This window comes from Monodelphis domestica, chromosome 6 (assembly GCF_027887165.1).
Source record: "Monodelphis domestica isolate mMonDom1 chromosome 6, mMonDom1.pri, whole genome shotgun sequence".
NCBI lineage: Eukaryota > Metazoa > Chordata > Mammalia > Didelphimorphia > Didelphidae > Monodelphis > Monodelphis domestica.
This window is the reverse complement of record NC_077232.1, coordinates 310,592,038-310,597,659: the sequence shown is the minus strand read 5'-3', so window position 1 is coordinate 310,597,659 and position 5,622 is coordinate 310,592,038. Positions and strand designations below refer to the sequence as shown.

At 43.8% G+C, this 5,622-nt stretch overlaps 1 long non-coding RNA gene across 1 annotated transcript in view; it reads left to right on the top strand.

The window, feature by feature from the left end:
• The first annotated feature begins 3,964 nt into the window (after positions 1–3,964).
• The window catches only part of LOC130455195 (uncharacterized), a 2,251-nt gene continuing 593 nt past the window's right edge, over positions 3,965–5,622 (top strand). The window contains exons 1-2 of the long non-coding RNA XR_008913158.1: positions 3,965–4,201; positions 4,445–4,671. This is a non-coding gene — a long non-coding RNA (uncharacterized LOC130455195). The remainder of the gene's footprint in view (positions 4,202–4,444; positions 4,672–5,622) is intronic.

Sequence of the window (5,622 nt, the reverse complement as noted above, 5' to 3'; positions counted from 1 at the left end):
AGAGAGAGAGAGAGCCAGGACTGTGGTCTCAGGAAACCTTGGAGCCTACCTTATTCATGTCCTAAGACCCAGTCACATCCAAGAAAGCCACAAATGAGATGATAGGAAATCAGTGGAATTCAGAAGTAGTGAGAGGTGAAAATAAAATGAAGTCCAATAAAATCTAGAACTGAACGAACCGAAGGAAGGAAGGGAGAGGAAGGAAGGAAGGAAGGAAGGAAGGAAGGAAGGAAGGAAGGAAGGAAGGAAGGAAGGAAGGAAGGAAGGAAGGAAGGAAGGAAGGAACAAATAAATAAATAAATAAATGAATGAATGAATGATAGATAAATAATAAACAAACAAAGGAACGAAGGAACAAATCAATAAAAAATAAAAAATAAAAAGATACATAGATACATAGACAGACAGACAGGCAGACAGAGAAAGGAACAAACGAATAAACAAACAAATGAACAAATAAATAAATAAATGAATGAATGAATGAATGAATGAATGAATAAATAAATAAGTAAATAAATGAATGAATGAATGAATGAATGAATGAATGAATGAATAACTGAACGGGCAGACGAAGTCCTTTTTTTTTAACAAAAAACTTGGCTTAAAGACACAGCTGCTAGAACACGTGAGTATAAAAAACTTTTCCTCTTTTCTCCTTAAGTTAAATTGGAATCAGCAGTTTTTTTTTTTCTTTTTCTTCCCTTTAATCTTAAGGGACAGCTGGGTAGCTCAGCGGATTGAGAGCCAGGCCTAGAGACAGAAGGTCCTGGGTTCAAATCGGACCTCAGATACTTCCCAGCTGTGTGACTCTGATAGACAGAAAACAGCTGTTTTAAATCTCGGCAACAGGAATCTAAAGTCCTGGCTGGAAGAACTGTTTCTAAATATCCTTTCCCTTAAGGAACAACTTCCTGGATTAGGGGGGAAAAAAAAAAAAACCCTGTGGAAAGTTTGTTGCTTTGCCCGGCTCCCCACGTGTTTTGTGAACTTACAAAATATATATATATAAAAATGAGTACTACATTCGTTGACAATTACATGGCAGCTGAAGAAGTAGGGGCATTGAGGAATGAAGGATACCTCCAAATTTTTATATTAATAGGTACTGTCATTTTTGTACTCCTCAATACTATATTTAGAGATGAAAAAATAAAAAATATTGAGGATAAAATAAAACAAAATGAGGATAAAATAAAACAAAATGAGGATAAAATAGGAAATATTGAGAATAAAATAGAAAAGCTTGAGGATAAAATAGGAAATATTGAGAATAAAATAGGAAATATTGAGGATAAAATGGGAAATATGGAAGATAAAATAGGAAAAATTGAGGATAAAATGCAAGTCCAATTAGAAGATGTAAAAAGTTTCTTACAGGATCAATTGGCAAACAACCACTCTAACAGAAACAGACCTGTTTCTGAACCTTTGAATGAGGAAATTTCCTTCCCTGAAATACAGATGCAAAACACCTTCCCTATAGCCCAGTTAACAGACTGCTTCTCTCGTGTAGTGCAAATCTTGTCTGAATTTAATCCCCAAAACCCTTCCCCTGCAATCCCAGTTTCCCACGTTCCTTCTCCTACAGAAAACCAAATTCCAATGCAAGGGAGATCTTGTCCTCCTAGAGAAACCTGTCCTTGTCAAACTGACCCACAGGTGCAAAATTCAACTAGAGGCCTGTTTCCTCTAAGAGAAGTACCTGAAATAGGACGAAATGGGGATGTGGTAACTTTAAGACATAGGATACCGTTTACTCCCCAAGAAATAAATGAATTTACACGAAATATCCCCACATATGAACAAGATCCTTTTCTAGTAACAAAAAAGATGGGAGACATATTTTTTTCAGTATAATCCGTCTTACAAGGACGTTGAGAGCTTACTCCAGGCTTTTTTAAGTGAACGTGAAAAAAATAAAATAATTGCTCATGTCAACAAAACCCGGGGGCTTAATGCAGCACATTGGCCATCTCAGGATCCCGAATGGGACTATAATAATCCTGAGGATTATCTACAACTATACCGTTGTAGAGGGGCCATCCTCACGGCCGGCCATGAAGGAATGTGCAGACAGTACAGATAAGTGGACGGAACTGGAAAAAATTAAGCAAAAGGAAGACGAAACACCCTTCAGATTTATGGACAGAACTATCGAGTTTGGGGACAGATACTTAGATTGGGACTTAACTAAAGAGAATAGTTTAAGACAAGTTAGAAGAATCTTTGTAAACAATTCTTGCAAAGTAATTAAAAATTATTTTAAAACACAATGCCCAAGATGGTCAGATATGGACCTTGAAGAATTGCGAAAAACAGCTATATATGTTTTAAAGGGAAACAAGGAAAAGGAGGAAGAAAATAAAGATGACATGGAGGAAATGAAGAAAAAAATAAGATATTTAATAGATAGGATAACTAAATTAGAAAGCGGGCATGATAATGAACCAACGACAATCGCCCCTCTCCAGAAATCCAATGATCAATCCATCACTTGCCACTTCTGTAAGAAGAAGGGCCACAAAATGATGGAACGTAGAACCTTTCTTAAGATGTTTGGAAGGAATACACAGTTTAATAATAGTTTTAGAAAGAATAACTATAGAAATCATGATAATGGTTATGGAAACCAGAATTCTAGAAATTATAATAATGACTATGGAAATAACTATAATGAATATAGAAATAAGAACTTTAGAAACCAGAATTATAGAAATAGGAATTTGGAAATTAATGAAAATGCTCAAATTGAAGAAAATTTTAATGATAATACTCAACAATATATGAGAAATGGCGCTCGTCCAAAAATTACTCGAGGGTACTAATGACCCTCAGAGAGGGGCCCTTCAGGGGGGGTGCCCAAGGAATATCCCAAACACAATGATGGTGCCCGGGGGGGGGGGGGGGGGGCTGGGGTACAGGAATCAGAGGATTCAACCTTTGATTTCCCAGACCCTGATCAGACCCTGATGTCCTACTACCCGTTGTCCCTATCCACTGCCCTCCCCATACTAATGAACCCCATGTTACCTTAAAGGTGGGTAACACCTATTATGATTGTCTATTAGACACCGGAGCTTCCTGGTCTGTATTAAAGAGAACACCTGATTTACAATGTTATTCTATTGGCTCAGAGAATGTAATGGACAAACGAACGGCTGGCCGGCCCGGCCGGCCAACCAACCAACCGACCGACCGACCCACAGATCGGACTGAGTAATAAATAAACATTGGGTGGCAAAGGATTTGAAAAAGAAAGGGTGGCCTCCCCATTGTGGAATGAATGACCGAATAAAGAATTAGTCCTGTTATCTCATGGTGATGGAATACTATTGTGCTCAAAGGAATAATGAACTGGAAGAATTCCAAGGGAACCAGAAAGAGCCTCCGGGAACTGATGCCTAGGGAAGGGAGCAGAATGAGGAGGACGTTTTAAGCAGAGACAGAAACACTGTGGCGCCATCTAATGACTTCTCTGCTAGCAGCAGGTTGGTTTGAAAGGATCACTGTATGGCAAAGAGCAATAATCGGGAAATAATAGGTTTTGAAGAAATGATACATGCAAAACAATCCAGTGGAATTGCTTGTTGGCTCTGGGAGGGGGTGGTGGAGGGAAAGAACATGAATCATGTCGCTATGGAGAAATGCCCTTCCTCAATTAAAAAATTCCTCCATCCATCCATCCATCCATCCATCCATCGATGGATCGATCAATCAATCTGAAAAGAAATAGAAGTAGGGAAAAGAAAGAAATAAAAAGCAGAAAGCAGAAAGTCGGAGAAAACAAAGGAGAAAGCTCTAGAAAAGTCAGGGGAGAAGTCAAGCAGTGCTGGGATGAAATAAAGAAGAAGGGGAGGGGGGAAGTGTAGGTGAGGAGGGACCTCTAGGGAAGGGCTGCTGCTACTGCAGTAGCAGCGGGGGTGGGGTCAGGTGGGGTGGGGTGGGGTGGGGTGGGGTGGGGGTGGGGTTTCTACGGGCAGGGGAAGGAGCACCAGCAGATAAACAGAGGCAGAAGCCCTGGGTCCCAGGGACAGCGTCAGGTGACCAGCTTTCTCTAGCAGCAGGTCCTCCGGACTCATGTACAGAACCAAGAGGGAAGAGGGAAACTTCCATTGTTTCATCAGGCCCTGCCGGCTCCCAAAAGGAGGACAGAAGTTGGGAAGGAACACTTTGCACGGGAATGGCACATTCGGGCTCCTCGGTTGGATTGAACAGGAAACCACTGGGCACAGGCATCTTGGAGAAGCGCCGGGGGGGGGGGGGGGGGGGGGGGGGGGTTGGTTGTCGAACGGCGAGACGACACTGGAGGGTAGCGAGTGTGGATTGTGGAGGGGGAAGAGGAGGGGAGGGGAGGGATGGGGATGGTAGATGGGGGGCGCGGGCGCGGGCGCGGGCGCGGGCGCGGGCACGGGCGCGGGCGGGCCAACTATCTAAATGATTTCAGGAAAGACGGTTGCCTTGAAATGCCCCGTCCTGTGTCGAGGGGAGACAGAGAAAGACAAGGCGGAGGAGCCCCAACTCCCAGGAAGCAAGAGGCTCCAAGCCTTCACCAAGCACCAAGCACGGCAGGGCACAACCCACGGGCGGGGGACAGATCTTCCCCAGCTTGGAGGCTCACACATCCCTGGGTGAGGAGACAGGAGCGAACTTTCTCGAATCTGGTATCTCACAGTAAGTAAGCAAGCCCATGGATGGATGGATGGATGGATGGATGGATGGATGGATGGATGGATGGATGGATGGATGGATGGCAGGGTCCAGGTGCTCAGTTCTTTGTTGGAAAGCTGCCTGCATCATGCCAGAGGGAGGGAGACAAGGTATGTCCCTCTCTGAGGATAAGTAAAGAGGGCAAGCGGCAACATTCTTTTCAAAGAGAGCCTGGAGGCCCTCCTGGCCTGGCCACCTTGCACTGCTATCTCCCTAGCTGGATCCATTTTTGCGTGGGTCTCGTCTCGGTCACAAGGGGAGGCCCAACCCATCCTTTTAGAGAGTTTGTCCTAGGACCATATAGAAGTCATCAAATAATAATAGTAGTAACAATGCTAATAAGAAATCATTGCTACTATTTGTTTTTGGTTGGCAATTTAAATAAATGTAAACACACCCCACAGAAGAACACCCCTCCGGATTTTTTAAAAGATGAGATTTTGTGTGTGTGTGTGTGGGGGGGGGGGGGGGTTGCTGTGGCACCAGGGGACGGGGACACAGTCGGCCAGGAGAGAACCTAGGTTACCCTTTGAGTCGCTAAAACTTGGGCAAATTCTAGCTCCCAATGTCAGGGTTCCAGGTCGGTGGCTGGCTAGGAGTCAGTAACACAGGGAGGGGAGGGTCCGTTTGGCTGAGGAGTTCTGCAATGCTTCGGACCCCAAACGGTTTGGGCAAGGAAGAACTGACAGCAATAGGATTGCTGGAGGTCTCCAAAAGACAGTCATTAACTTTACCCAAAAAGGAAAAAAAAAAATTTAAGGGGGGGGGGGGGGGGAGGTGGGGAGAAGCGATCATCAAATCACTAAGGGAACCCATGAAATCCGCGAAGGCATTCACTTGGGTCACAGTCCAGGTATCCTTGATTCTTTGTGTCTTAACGTATTCTTGCCTGCATCGGTGCTTTGAAATCCATTC